Source organism: Papaver somniferum, chromosome 10 (assembly GCF_003573695.1).
Source record: "Papaver somniferum cultivar HN1 chromosome 10, ASM357369v1, whole genome shotgun sequence".
In the NCBI taxonomy this organism is placed as follows: domain Eukaryota; kingdom Viridiplantae; phylum Streptophyta; class Magnoliopsida; order Ranunculales; family Papaveraceae; genus Papaver; species Papaver somniferum.
In genome coordinates this window covers 81,000,454-81,017,434 of record NC_039367.1, presented here as the reverse complement: position 1 = coordinate 81,017,434, position 16,981 = coordinate 81,000,454, and the positions used below count along the sequence as shown (strand labels likewise).

At 36.1% G+C, this 16,981-nt stretch overlaps 1 pseudogene; it reads right to left on the bottom strand.

The window, feature by feature from the left end:
• Window positions 1-1,025: 1,025 nt before the first annotated feature.
• On the bottom strand, window positions 1,026-15,953 carry LOC113315828 (annotated as a pseudogene).
• Between the last annotated feature and the right edge of the window lie 1,028 nt (window positions 15,954-16,981).

Sequence of the window (16,981 nt, the reverse complement as noted above, 5' to 3'; positions counted from 1 at the left end):
TGACACGAGCAGGCACCTCAACTACCCGCATTAAACACTCTGAGCAACATACGTGTCGATCAACCCGTGGAACGAACGAAGACGACTCTGCGTGATGAAGTAATAAACGAAGACCCCCGCGGGATGGACACAGAACACAAGAAGATAAGGCTCCAACGGTCCTCAGAGATGGGTCCCACACTCTAACCCTATAAATACCCTCTCTCCACCAAGAGTAAAGGGATCGGAAAAACGGGGGGAGAAGGAGAGAGAGAAAAGATTGTAAGTGTAAGTTAGTCCTTTACAATAGACGGACCTATGTAAACTACAAAGTCACTCGACTATCTTTGTAATCATCAAGTACATAGTGAAACAACAGCCCCGTGGATGTAGGCCTTAGTGCTGAACCACGTAAATCCCGGTCTCATTTACACTTCAGCACTTTATTTTTGTCTAACGCTTCATGAGTTTTACTTTTATGCTTCGTTTTCTTTATCTCCCCTTGCGTAAACGCCACTCGCAGTGTTCTTAGATGAGGCTATGATAAACCCGAAGGTTTTGAGCCAAGGAATCAATGCCATTGTATTATCAGCACGAGTTGGTACCTAGAATTTGAATATTGTTTGTGAACATATAGATGCCTTCGTGATTTACGTGTTCACACAGAAAACATAAAAGAGTCAGTCTACTATTAACTTTCAATAAAGCAAGATGAGTTTTCAACCCAAGTAGAGTCATTCTCATCTTTAATGTTTAGCCTGATAGAAAATTGATGTTAACTATCAATATTGAACGGCCTATCAAGTATACCTCCGCCCAAACCCATAACTAAAATCTTCAGGATTTATGAAAGAAAAGGAAGAAAATAGATAGACCAAAGTATAGATTATAAAATTATAATGTCCTTACCTGCCAAGTTAAAGACACGCTGCATCCCCGGGGATAGATAGGGAGTTGGATATTAATTTCTCACAGATTAGAAGAGTCCTAGCTAAGGTCAACCACCCTGACTATTTTATCAAGAAGTGAAGTTCCAGAGCAAGCAATTATACACCGATAGATAGGGATTTGGATATTAATTCTTGTGCCAGTCCCTTTGTAAATGAGTGGCTTGAATTGGCATTCTCAACTGGTTCACAGAAGGTTGCTAGTGCAGGATCATCAATTGCTGAAACCCGAATTTGCCTCGCTGAGTTTGGCCACACAAGATTCTCTGTTTGGTAAACAAAGGCTGCATCCATTCCTTCCCACTACCTCTCTTTGCATACATCACACGACCTTTGTTCCATGATTCAGATGAGGATGGGGACAACTTCAGAATTTCTCGATAATCATGATGATAATACTTTAACCAATCCTTCTTCATTGGATAATTATGGCACCCGAGAACTCCAATCACGACTTCACTATCCTCTATCATAGCTGAAACGACAGCATATTGATCACCACGTACATATCCCAGCGTTTCATCTACAGGATCAAGTACCCAATGTCTTTTCTGAGAAGCCCCTGATGAGGTGCATCTGCTTATAGCCTCAAGAACTTCTGAAGTGATAAGAGATCCATTGGGTCCTTTATGTCCATATTTAGGTGTTTTAGCTAAGTATTCATTGACGGCCTTAACTACTGATTCCAATAAACCAACTACATCTGCCAGTGAAAGAGCTTCAACATTTTCTTCTGAAAAGACGAGGGTACCCAAATACACCACAATCTTTTATTTATCAACCTATAAGTCCTCTACCGAAAGTGATTGACTATAAGTCTATGGATAGGAGATCGAGACAATACGACAACAAGATAACTTGTGTGATTGACTATGGATACAAGATCGAGACAATACAACAACGAAGTATGATACTTGATAATAGGTTAGGACTTAACCAAACTTTATGGGATCACTATACAGTATATGCGAGTTAATGTTTGTGTATTTTACTTTTAATTATAATAACAATTATAATTGCGGAAATAGAAAAGTAAAAGACACGTCAAGATTTTGTTAACCAGGAAAACTGCAAGTGCGGAAAAACCCCGGTACCTAGTCCAGAATTGAATACTCTCAGAATTAAGCCGTTATACAAAATTTACACCAACTTCGTATAGTTGAGACCAAGCAACTACCCATAGTTCACTTAGTTTCCTCAGTATCCCTGCGCTTCCTACTTCAATGAGTGGACGCACTGGAACAATTCCTTTGGATCGTATTCCAAACAGTAAAGAAACAACAAATCTGTTTGGTAAAAACTCTTTCCATTCTTTCAAGATAAAGATATCTCAAGTAATACGCAAAGGCTCTTCCGTTTAATCTAATAAACTCCTTTGCCTAGTTAGATCAATCTATCCAATAACTACCAAAGTAGTCAAGTTTAGATTCGCAATCAATCGATATAGATTCCAACAAGAAACTATAAAGTGATGCCGATCTCACGCAGCTAATCAATCGAAAAAATTCGATTCTAGTTGGATCCCAGCCAATCAAGGTTTCTGCACACCCAAAGATATGAGAACCAAATAAGAAATCTTCTTTAATCTTCAATAAACACCTGCACAACACCACTTGAATCTCTTATGATTAATCACACATAGAATGGAGTCTGTTAACAATGGATTATCACAAGATGTCTTTAGATCTAAAAACAGTTCTAAAGATCTCGTCGATACTTTGATCTAGTTTGAGTGAATCTTATATCAGAAGAGAATATTCTCAAGAATAAACAAACTAGGTGCAATCTAAGTTTCAACAACCGTTAGTCAATCAAATCAATCGAAAACTAATAACATTGCAATTATCTAGTTTCCCAGCAATGGTACTCATAGAGCTTCTTGATCCCACATAAGTCTGTAAACGATCGGTCGTAAGAGATTTCACCTAATTAGGATACTTTCCTCTCCGAATAGACGGTTCCACCAAAAACAACAAGAGTGAAGTTTTCCTGACTCTTAGGATAGTTTGCTAGAAATGCAAACTTAGGTATTTATAGACCAAGGATGTTTCGACACCAAGGAATTTCCAAAACCGAAAATATTCTCAAGATATGCAATGAAAAGCAAAATTCGGTTTTCCTAATTCCAATAAATGCTTGTCCAAAATTTCTGAAATCTCTCAATAGAAAATCTCCAATTAGTAAATGCACATTACTAATTTTTATTCTCTAGAGATATGAATTTAATTGTTGGTAATTAAAGCATATAAAACCAAAAACCTTAATTAAAAGATTCTCAATTTATTTCGGCACATGATCTTCTTGAGTATTAAGGAATATCTTTGAACAATAAATGATAATAGTTGTACGTGTTCAAAGTATGTTGACATCTTTTCACTGTAAATCCATATTCCGTGTAAACTTTTTACTGTAAATCCTTATTCATATTTACATGGATTTACATTCTTGGAATCGGTTATACCACACTTCCAAACAAGTTTAGAATTGGTTCACATGTATTCTAAGATCACTATGTGATTGATCAAATATAAAATCACATACATGGGTTCAATCGGTTCTACCAATCACTAGGATCGGTTATACCTTAATATGAAAGTACTTGTGATCGGTCACACAAGTTACCAGGACCAGTTACATCAGTTACCAGGACCGGTTATATCAATTACCAGGACCGGTTACCATATACTCATGGTATTGCTTGTGATCGGTCACACCAGTTACCAGGATTTGTTACACCAATTACCAGGACCGGTTACCAATTACAAGGATCGATTACACAACACTCTATGATCGTCACACCAATTACTAGGATCGGTCACACCAAATACAAATATCGATCATACCATGTCATGGTGATTACTTAGGATCGGTTACACCAATAAATAAAAACTAGTCATACCAAATCATAAGTTAGGCATTGTGATTAGTTATACCAAGATACATAACAAAATTACGATCGGTTCTACCATCTCACACATATTGGTAACCAAAGATTTGCAATGAATAGCCGTAACAATAAGCCTAATGACTTCCCTTTCGATTCATAAAAAAAGTTTATGAATGTACTTCCTTTAAACAAATGTAAAACATTATTTTCTAGGATGAAATCTTCACCATAACCCATTCACATAATCATAACAGTATATACAAGATTATGTCGATGTCATATCTACGAAGTTCAAAAGATAAGTGTTATACTTCGTAGTCTAACTCCCTAATACTATGATCATACAAATATGACCATGTCACATCACTGGATTATTATACAATATGTACAATATATACAGTTTATCAGTTATGTTTTCAATATAGCACGACTTGAAAGATACGTTAGGAATGAAACAGTTCAAGTTAATATTACTAACCTCAAGAGGAAGGATGATGTTGTCGTTGTAGTTCGCTTCTTCATCACATTCTTCAGGTATTCGGAGTAATACATGTATGTCTCAACATTCCTATACTTTCTAGTCTAACCTAAACGAAGTTAAATCTAGTATATAATCAAGCGACTTTAAATGAGTTTTGACACACTAAAATGTGACAACTAAACTTGACATACCAACGCTTGGTGGATTCAACCGTGGTATGCTCTAACAATCTCCCCATTTGTCAATTTTAGTGACAAAACTCTTAATACATATGGATAAACAAATTACAAGATTTCATTTTACATACGCTTGATTCTAAGTTTCAACATCACAATAACCTACATATATTCAATCAATAAATGTCGTTGTTGACATTTAAATAACAAAAGCTTATACTCCCCCTAAAGGCAAGCTAGGTATATATTCAATCTGAACATCTTTGTTATTCCCCTTGTTGGGGTTCAGAGCCATCTACATGCTAATACTGCGGAAACAAAATATCTAACAAGAAACACTTGATCTCTCGGATTGCTCCATGAACCTCACTACGATCTAGGATAAGAAGAAGAAAAAGAGAACCACACAGATGCAAGACATAAACAAATCAAAAAGAAATAAAGTACTCACGGACTTAACGTGGTTCAACAATATACACAATGTGTATATATTGTCTACATCCACCAAACAACTACGACGTCTTTCTTTATTATAGAACCAATTGAGAATTACAAAAGAATTGAATAATCAATTATCGACTCGCCACAATGTGACCCAAAAACTCTCAAAAATGCCCTATAAATACAAAGTAGTGTCTTCACCCATACGAGATAATATTTACCACATTATCAATCACAACAAGACGATCTTCTCTGTACACCCTGATATAGATTACCATGGACGCCTTCATCTTAACACCAATAATCTAATCCAGCACCACCAAGATGATCTTCTCCTCAACACGGTGTCTTACCAACATCTCCATATGAATACTCCATAACGACATATCTCTCAACATCGATAAGTACTCCATAAACACCACAATGATGTACTAATTCCACATTAATGGTTTCTCACATCCACCCCAAAAGGTGGGATGAATCCCTCACATATCTACGAGAATTACCTTGAGGATTCCATAGCTAAAACTCATAGGCTAGACCTCCTTATATAGGAGTCACAAACTTATCCTACAAGAATAGGGTTTCCTTAACTTAGCCATTAAGGTCCTAGAATTTAGGATCAAGTAAACAAATTAAAGTTTATCATAAACTCTTAACCTTAATTATGATGACCGACTGAGTTTGTATTGGGTCCACATTCACCGATCTATTAAGAGTTTTTCCAAACTGAAACTCTTAACCGGTTGTCCCTACAATTCTCCACCTCGGATCATGCATTCATGCATGAGACGATCAACTATTATCCCTCCATCTTCTGAACATCGATTGCACCATCACTGGTTGCCTACATATCCTCAATAGGAATCAAGCCGAAATGTAGTTCACCCAAATTGTTCTGTAGAACCTCCACCATAAGAGAGAAAACCAAACTTAACAATCCAACCTATCGGTGATTGTACAAATCTCCACCACGGCGAAAAATCTTGGCCATCTCACCAACCATCGTCATATGATCACCCGTTATGCAACATCTTGAGAAAATACACCTTACTCCTTTATGTCCACAACTCCACATTGATTGACATCATTATAGGTGTATTGTGTGCCAACTCAATCAGATCATACACGATTGTTTTCCATATGCTACCTTCGAACTTAGCTACAGTCATTATGCGCCCTTGAGCCTTTGTTAGATCCTTCTTGTTTCATACTACGAAAACAACTTCTTCTTGGCCTTCCTTGCTCCACCTGAGTTAATGTCGCTCTTCTAATCCACTAACTCCAAGTTGCGCACCATATCTGTTAGGGTTGATATCCATAACTACTCGATCACCAAATAAAACTACTACAGTAGCCTCTAATTGTCTGCCTAAGAATTACCTTAGCAGAAGCACAATGTTCATTTTTGTCTCTAAACTCCAGCCAAGCCAATTGCTTCTTGAAACTGATCACACACTTGCTCCTTTCTATGAGCATGTCCTCCAAAGCGAGTTAACGAGAAACTTTGCGTTAGTTTGTAATAAACCAAACTCCATGATAGCTTTCAGGAAACTAACCATCTTGTATGTACCAAAGCATATTGAGCATGACTCTAATTGCGCACTAAATACAACCAATCCACGGATCATTGCCACTGCGTGCCAATCTCGAGCTCATCTCTATGAATCTTGCTTTACCGAGTCTATCTCCTATTGGATCATGATTCTACGACCATATATCACCAATTGAGTTCTACTCATCCATGAAAGCTTATTATATCTTCGACCACTACATACATATCAGAAAATATGTTCAGCTTTACAGATACTTTGACATCTGACACACCAAACTTCTTTCCATTTCAGCAACGTCAACGGGCTTTGACATAATTGTCAATCTAGTCTTTTATCAATTTCTTAAGCAAGCATGTAGTTTCAACTTCATGACAGTCAAACCACAACACAATCAGACTCGGATAGACCTGTGACCATCGTCGAAGAATTCATTGTTACCATCATAAAAATGCATATCGCCACACATCCTCTCTTGTGCATATCCCTTTTCCAATCTTTTTTCAAAAACGTAAACCAACGTTCGAAATTTGATAATCCGTCCTCATACAAAGACCCAATCACACCCGGCCATAATATGAAACCTTTGGTAACTTCCTCAAGCTCCAAGCAATTCAAGACGTTGTTATGTTTATCTTCTCATGTTATTTGGAGAAAATAACCTGAAGAAAACTATATCGTTGCTGAATCAAATTTCTCAAAAGAAATCTCCACCTTCATCTCTACAGGCTCTGTCACTATTGAAATTAATTTCAATCTGTAGCAGACGAGCAAAACCTAAATATTATCATTGCTATAATGTAGCTCTCTCCAATAGAAATTCTCACACTGATCTTCAGGAAATCAAATAGCCAATGGATAATAAAGGTTGATGGAAAAACACGCAGAAATCGTAGCCCTTCTCAAATTCATGCACCGTGTTTTCTCCTTGTAGTATGCGCTAGCTTACATAGTCACACCACCATACATATTATGTAGCATTGTATCTTTACTCTTTAAACTCTTGAAGTGTCCAAGCGATACCTTTTTAATTCCTCACAACGGGTCTTTACCAAAATAGGAATGTATCCGCAACACAAATAGACCAACCTGTTTCTACCAACATTCTTGCACTTCAACCAGCTCTGATCGACTTCAAATGGTGTACAACCAAAAATAACTCTTCCACTGAACGTCATCCACAAGAATTAAAAGATCACAAACTATCTGTATTGTTCTCAGTACAAATTGGACACCAATTACCAGGAATTGTAACTCTGGTTCCTAACGAACACAGCCTTTTCTATTTTAGCTAACAATAAACTTTCATTAAGGAAGAAGAGAAGGTTCTTACAGCTTTTAATAGCAATCATTAACCTAGCTTCTCCATCGGAAACAATACGAGAAAAACTCCAAAACATTGTTCTACCCGACACAATGTCAAACTTCAACACAGACAAACAAACTCTACAAATTGTGTTGACGAACTGCTTCTTATACTATAATAAGAATCCATAGCTCCACCACAACCAATATTACATCTCATCCAACGATCAATGCCCTGCAACTATTTGTAGCCACACACTTCAAATACTAAGATTGAAAATCAAACTCTTCACTTCTGGAACATATCAATTCCTGGCCAACGGTTAATACTTCCAAAACGAAGCCTACTACGAGATTTCCACAAATCCTTTATCGTAACAAACAACTAAGGCAAAACGAGTATGAATTCATCTTCGTATTCTTCAACTTCATGTTAAAGAAAATCAGCAACATGATCTAATTGATAACGATTGATAACTAGATTATTGTTTCCCTTGGTTCGGAATAATAATGAGACTTTGACATGATTATATTCCATCTTTACTTCCACAAACATACAAACCAATATTTGTATCCCAACTACGATATTCTTGCCTTCTTGTGTTTGAAGCCATGCATAGGGTTTATGCTCCAATAAGAATCAATGTCAAATCTCCAACGTAGAGCACCAAAACTTCATGATCATACATCTTGACCACATCGAATGCTGATCACCTGATATAATCCATTTCTTTAGAAGTATGCTTTACTTTGCTTTGTTCCCAAAACTGATGAAATCAAATCCTACACATACTTGATAACATCAAACTATATATCTTCCGAAGCTGTAACATCAAATCCTCACATACTTGATGAAACCAAATCCTTTGTCGTCAAAATTTTCTACCACCGGAAAACCCAAAACTTCTCTCTTCAAATCTTCTATCCAACCTAAAGCTCTTATACCAATTGTTGGGGTTCAGAGCCATCTACATGCTAATACTGCGGAAACAAAATAGCTAACAAGAAATACTTGATCTCTCGGATTGCTCCATGAACCTCACTACGATCTAGGATAAGAAGAAGAGAAAGAGAACCACACAGATGCAAGCCATAAACAAAGCAACAAGAAATAAAGTATTCACGGATTTAACGTGGTTCAACAATATACACAATGTGTATATATTTTCTACATCCACCAAACGGTTACGACCTCTTTCTTTATTATAGAACCAATTGAGAATTACACAAGAATTGAGTAATCAATTATCGACTCACCACAATATGACCGAAAAACTCTCACAAACGCGCTATAAATCCAAAGTAGTGTCTTCACCCATACGAGATAATATTTACCACATTATCAATCACAACGAGACGATCTTCTCTGCACACCCTGACATAGATTACCATGGACGCCTTCATCTCAACACCAATAATCTAATCCAGCACCACCAAGAAGATCTTCTCCTCAACACGATGTCTTACCAACATCTCCATATGAATACTCCATAACGACATATCTCTTAACATCGATAAGTACTCCATAAACACCATAATGATATACTAATTCCACCATTAATGGTTTTCACATCCACCCCAAAAGGTGGGATGAATCCCTCACATCTGTACGAGAATTACCTTGAGGATTCCATAGCTAAAACTCATAGCCTAGGCCTCCTTATATAGGAGTCACAAACTTATCCTACAAGAATAGGGTTTCCTTAACTTAGCCATTAAGGTCCTAGAATTTAGGATCAAGTAAACAAATTAAAGTTTATCATAAACTCTTAACCTTAATTATGATGACCGACTGAGTTTGTATTGGGTCCACATTCACCAACCTATTAAGAGTTTTTCCAAACTGAAACTCTTAACCGGCTGTCCCTAAACCCCTTTTGTAGTCAAAATTATTATACAACACTATGATATGTTTCTCCCCCTTAGTCAATGCTTTACTCTATCATTAGATATAACGTTTAAGCACAATTGTTCTTTCATTAGTGATTGCAAATCACTTGTTTACTCCATATATTTCTCCCCCTTTTTGTCACAAAATGATAAAGGTTCGAGCAAATAAAGGACAAACTGAAAGGATCTTACAAATCTAAAAGACTTGTAAACAACCTATGAGAGTTAAGCACGAAGGTTTTACATACCACTTTAGATAACCAATATTAAAACCGAAACTACAAGTAATTTAGTTCTAATATGTCATCAAGGAAACAATTTCCCGAAGAAATTTTCTCTAATAGTTTAACAAATCGACTAAGAAACTTAATTCCCTTGTTAAACCGATTGCAAACACACAATCGCTTATTTCAATAAGACCAAAATAAAGATCAGAATTAACTTTATTTCTCTCATCAGGCTCTAATTATTTAGACAATAACTTAGAACTTTCTCTTTAGACAAGACAAACACTAGGTTGGTTGACTAGTTTTTCTTGTCAAGGCATTCAGTTAGACTTGAATAACCGAATCCTACAATTTGATAAGTCCAACTAAGATCAGAATTGACTTAGTTTCTCTTATCCGGAATCAATTTGGACTAAATAAATGATCCCGTATTTTTTTAAGCCATAAACAATACATACAAACCAAAATAAATTAACTTGCACAATTATTTTTTTAACCAGAAGCAATTGAAACAAACATATAGCACCGCAATTGCACCGAATTTTGTTAAGCAAAAACACTTGATAACCAACAATAAAGAAGATACCAAACAATAAGCCAAATAAATTGACACAGTTTTTTTAACCGGAAACAATTGAATCATATACCCACATACATCCATACACAATAATGGAATATCAATTGTACCGAAATTTTGTTAAGCAAAAGCAAAATATATGCAATATAAACAGGCTTTTCTTAAACAGGAAAACGATTAACTAACAAATTTATTACCTTAGATTCCGCATCCTCTTCTCCCGAGGAAGATATATCATTAAGCGCAAGTTCAAGTAAGAACTCTCCCCCAGTGTGTTGTCATCCTCTCGTAAGAACAAAAGAACAACAACAAAAGCAACCTTTACCAGAAAAAGGTTGAAACGGTTTTGACTAATGCGTGCTAATAGCAAAAGTTCAAAACCCAAAACACATATGTCATGCTAAACAAAATTCATGAAAACACAAATTGATTCAATATATTGTGGCTTTTCACATAAAAGTTTCAATCGGAACACCTTATGATCCTTTGATAAAGCCTACCAACATGGGCTGGAACTTCATCCCGCTAAATCATAAATACACACAAACCATAAGGGTCACATCATATGGGATTGAATATTAAGGTTATGAAAACCGAAATCAGACATCCCATAAACCGAATACACATAGCAAAAATATAAATGTTCATTCACAGACTATGTAATCGGTAACTATCACGAGAAAAATTATAAAGAAATAATTTTATTCATAAATAATGATAGTTTTATTCAAAAATATACCTTATGCAATAATTGAAGCAAATCAAAAGATTGATCTCTATTTTTCTGGATTAGATCTTTTGAACAGTCTTCTTCAAAGATCATCTTCAATATCCTTTGTTGATGGTGGTTTTTAGTTCAGGGCTAAAACTGTAAAACTCTATACTTGTATGCCTGCTTTCTGCAAAGAAGTAGAGATGTCAAGAAGTTGATGAGCGTCTATACCTCTCTGCTTACATATAAACTATGTAATTCAATATTATGAAATTTATTAGAATGAATTTCATTTAAGTACCCGTCTGCATTATTTACTAATGCAGAGCTTGCTGACTATCCTTTCCCTAGCTGAACTCTTAATATTGACGTGATATGAAAATTAATGTTCATTCTCGGCTGAGTAGCATGAATTTCCCGAAGTCAGGATTAAAATGTGCATGAAGGTACTCAATCAAAGACGCGCAACCTGCGCTGCTCTCCAAGATAAAAATTAGTGATTTTATACCAACGTGTAAAATTCACCAAAATTGATTAATTTTGTGTCGGCTCAAAAAGTTCAATTTTTCTTACCTAATTTTATCAATTTACAAAAATTAGGTTTTTGTCCTAAACGGCTGCATAATATCTCGATCCCTATTGGTCGAGACTAAACCTAGACAAACTAGGAAATTGGTCCATCATGGAACTAGTAGGAGCAGCATCCTACCAAAAGTTGAAAAATAAAAAATGAAGGGAAACTGCGACAAATAGAGGCAGCGGCAAGAGGGGCGCATCCGCGCCACTTGGCCGGTCGGTTTTCCATAACTGGCGCCGCCTATCAGCGACCGGCCATGCCCCATATTGTTGTCTTTCCGCCCCCTTTCCCATTGGCCAATCAAATTGCTCCTACACTCCGGCCATGCCACATTTTGTTTTCTGCTGACCCCTTTTCCCTGTTAACCAATCAAATTGCTTCAAAGCAGCAGCTTAAAAGGCGAGCTAGGTCATGACTGAAAACTTACAGAATTTCTCCTGAATTCTTCCTGAGTTTTTACTGTCGGGCAGTTTTCACCCCTTAAACGAGCTAAAACCTAAATATTCCCGCATAGGAAGATAGGAAATTCTTTTCTGATAAGAATGAAGGGGCGGATCATCAAAATACGAATCGTATAAGAATTCTAAAGCAGTTTTAGTACGGGTCTCACGCCTGAATTTTCTGATTACGAAATTTCACGAATTAACATAAACTGTCGTAAATCATCTCTGCCATCCAACTTGGCTAGCTGATTTAACCGGTTTACATCTACTTTTAGGCAGACCAATGAGATGTCATAATGTATCCCAGCCATTCCTCTCCTATGAGGACCGATCGCCTTGTCCTCAATCTACTCAAATAGCTCCTTGCAGCTTTCGTTAGGTCCTAAAAATCCCAACTTCAAGAAGAAGGTTGGTAATAATTCCCATTATCAGAAGGGGAAGAAGAATGCGTTTTCAAAACACAAAGGCAAAAGTTCGCAAAGTCATTCAAAGCACCTTCTCAGAGTAGGTTAGTTGCGCTCCTAACAGCGGCACTTCATATGCATCGATTAATTTCGAGTTGCTTGCTTAAAATCGATACTTTACAAGCACCGATTACAAACAATATTTTATAAATATTGATTTCACAAATAATTCAATTCAATTATTTGACCTAAAAGCATCACATGCTATTTTTTGTGGCAAGTCTCACGACTTGACTTATCATATATGATTGTCTGCCGCCTAGCTTGCGCATGATTGGTCGAAATAATTAGGTCTTGCAAGCAAGACTCAATCAGCAAATACCATATAAGACTTATTCCATTCCTCATGTAACTTGCTACATATTTTCTACAAAATACTCGAGACATCAAACATGTCACAAACTGGGGGATGTTCATCAAGGTATTGGTCTGGCGGTTTACAACGTGCGGCGTTCAACACGCCCATTACGAGAAAGTGTCAAGAAAGGCGGACAGTTAGTGGCAGTAGAGAAGTAGTGGGAGTAAAACCAACCAGCTCCCCCTCATAGTGGCGACGTGGTTTTCACCATTCTACACGATCCCCACTTCTCCATCACTCAACTACTTCCACTTCCTATGAGACCAGAGTGTGTTAGACTATGACTTATATAAATAGATTTTCAATCTATTTTAACCAACAAGAGTTCATTAATACAAGTATCCAGAAAATACCAAGAACATATAGCTTACATTCTACAAGCAGGTTCTACGTTTCGATACAAGTCATAAAACAACCACACTTTCATAGTTTATCATTTTGATCTCAACACCTTTTTTGCTTCCCTCCCTAATATCAACCCTTCTCCTTCATTTTGTGACCGAAGCAAGAATGGAATGACCATTTCTTGGTTTATGCCAGAATTGTACAGATTGATCTCTCGAATCTAAAGTACTCATGTGCATTACATTTATTTAGGGTTTAGATTCGGTTCTCGGCGGAACACCCGATTTACCATTTTCAGCAGAATCAGTTTTTACCCTACTACATCCTCAAATTTCTCGGGATCTTCATCAACTGCATCACGACTAATCAATCACACACCGAAAGGAGTCTGTTAACAATGGATTGTCACAAGATGTTTTTATATCTACAAACAGTTCTAAAGATCCTGTCGATACTTTGATCTAGTTTGACTGAATCTTATATCAGAAGAGAAGATTCTCAAAAATAAACAAACTAGGTGCAATCAAAGTTTCAACAACCGTTACTCAATCAAATCAATCGAAAACTAATAAAAATGCAATTATCTAGTTTCCCACCAACGTTATATGTAGAGCTTCTTGATCCCACATAAGTCTTTAAACGAGCGGTCGTCAGATATTTCACCTAATTAGGATACTTTTCTCTCGGAATAGACGGCTCCACCAGAAAAAACAAAAATGAAGTTTGCCTGGCTCTTAGGATAGTTTGCTAGAAATGCAAACTTAGGTATTCATACCAAGGATGTTTGGACACCAAGGAATTTTCAAAACCAAAAATATTCTCAAGATATGCAATGAATAGCAAAATTTGGTTTTCCTAATTCCAATAAATGCTTGTCCAAAATTTCCGAAATCTCTCAATAGAAAATCTCCAATTAGTAAATGTACATTACTAATTTTTATCCTCTAGAGATATGCATTTAATTGTTGGTAATTAAAGCATATAAAACCAAAAACCTTAATTAAAAGATTTTCAATTTATTTCGGCATAAGATCTCCTTGAGTACTAAGGAATATCTTTGAACAATAAATGATAAGAGTTATTGTACGTGTTCAAAGTATGTTGACATCTTTTCACTGTAAATCCTTATTCATATTTACATGGATTTACATTCTTGGAATCGGTTATACCACACTTCCAAACAAGTTTAGAATTGGTTCACCTGTATTCCAAAATCACTATGTGATTGATCAAATATCGAATCACATACATGGGTTCAATCGGTTCTACCAATCACTAGGATCGGTTATACCTTAATATGAAAATACTTGTGATCGGTCACACAAGTTACCAGGACCGTTTACATCAGTTACCAGGATCGGTTACATCAATTACCAAGAACGGTTACCATATACTCATGGTATTGCTTGTGATCGGCCACACCAGTTACCAGGATCGGTTACAACAATTACCAGGATCGGTTACACCAATTACTAGGACCGGTTACCAATTACAAGGATCGATTACACAACACACTGTGATCGATCACACCAATTACTAGGATCGGTCACACCAATTAAAAATATCGATCATGCCATCTCATGGTGATTACTTAGGATCGGTTACACCAATTAATAAAAACTAGTCATACCAAATCATAAGTTAGCCATTGTGATTAGTTATACCAAGATACATAACAAAGTTACGATCGGTTCTACCATCTCACGCATATCGGTAATCCAAAGATTTGCAATGAATAGTCGTACCAATAAGCCTAACAATTTCCCTTTCTATTCATAAAACAAGTTCATGAATGTACTTCCTTTAAACAAATGTAAAACATTGTTTCCTAGGATGAAATCTTCATCATAACCCATTCACATAATCATAACAGTATATACAAGATTATGTCGATGTCATATCTTCGAAGTTCAAAAGATAAGTGTTGTACTTCGTAGTCTATTTTCCTAATATTATGATCATACAAATATGACCACGTCACATTACTAGAGTATTATACAATATGTACAGTGTATACAGCTTCGCAGTTATGTTTTCAATATAGCACGACTTGAAAGATACGTTAGGAATGAAACATTTCAAGTCAATATTACTAACCTCAAGAGGAAGGATGATGTTGTCGTTGTAGTTCGCTTCTTCTTTACATTCTTCGGGTCTTCGGAGTAATACTTGTATGTCTCAACATTCCTAGACTTTCTAGTCTAACCTAAACGAAGTTGACTCTAGTATATAATCAGGCGACTTTAGATGAGTTTCGACACACTAAAATGTGACAACAAACTTGACATACCAACGCTTGGTATGTTAAACCGAGCTACGCTCTAACATCTTCGGCAATAACTAACAAATTCTCTCTCCCAAAGCACTCAGATAATACCCAACTAACAGCTACTTGAACACTCCAATATGTTTATGCAACAACATCAATCGAACAAATATGACTATCACAAACTAGAAAGCTGATGTGATACATTAGTGAAAGCATGAAATTCTCTTTACACCGAAAAGGTTAAATAACACACTGAAGGATTGCATGTACAAGTTCGCCTAACATACAAAGACCTCAAACTCAAGTACTCTATAAAATTCATCTTTTGGCTTCTAAACTTCTTGTTATATTAACGTTGATACTATCTAAAACAATATACACCTCCTTGTACCAAATTTTCGGGTTCTAAGCACTGCATGTACTTGAAATTTGATTTATTCACCACATGTACTTTAATGCTTGGTTGGAAGGTTGATGAACAATATATCTCTTTGATTTACAGGAAAACAACAAAATCAAAACTCAACAGCTCAAAATGAAAAATGAAGCAAAAATTGAAATTTTGATCTAAATCCTATATCATATTTAGCTTCAAAGTTTGGAAGATTTATTCATAAAATCAAAAACCCACAAAGGATATGTTACTTTTATACCAAAAATGCAATCTTTTTTATCAGATTCAATTAAAAATTGAAGTTAGAAAATACTCATAACGGAGAAGATGAAGATTAGAAGATGAAAATGATGAAGGTGATGCTGGTTATCGTGGTAGAAGAAGAAGTTTTGTTTGATGGTTGATGAGAAGAAGAGGTTTCGTTTGGTGGTGGTAGTGGTGATATGACGGTGGAGAGATGGAGAGTGAGACTGAGAAAAGAAATGAAGGGGGAGATGGAGAGTGAGACGGAAAGAACAAGTGTTAATTGAATGAGAAAAGGTTAATTTTGAAAATTCGTCCCGTTTAATTGAAATTGCTCATCTATATTTATGGGACAAAATCTAAAACTAACCAGGTCATCTAATTTGGGACGGAGGTAGTATTTAGTAAGTATGATTTTGTTCATTAGGCACTCTTACACTTTCGATGGTCAAACCGTTAAAGATTACAATGAACATATTACAGTACATATATTTGATTTCGTTGCATTTTTCTTATTAGCCGCAGCTAAGCAGGATTATGAGTTGACAAAATAGGAAATTGGATTTAAGGAGTATTTCCTCCAATGGATTACTTTAAATTTGGACGAAAATATCCGGAGACTTGGCTGAAAATAGTGTGAATCCATAATGTTATGACAAATCTAAAGTGATGTATTATCAATGTAGGACGCCATCCATTCCATTTTTTTTAAC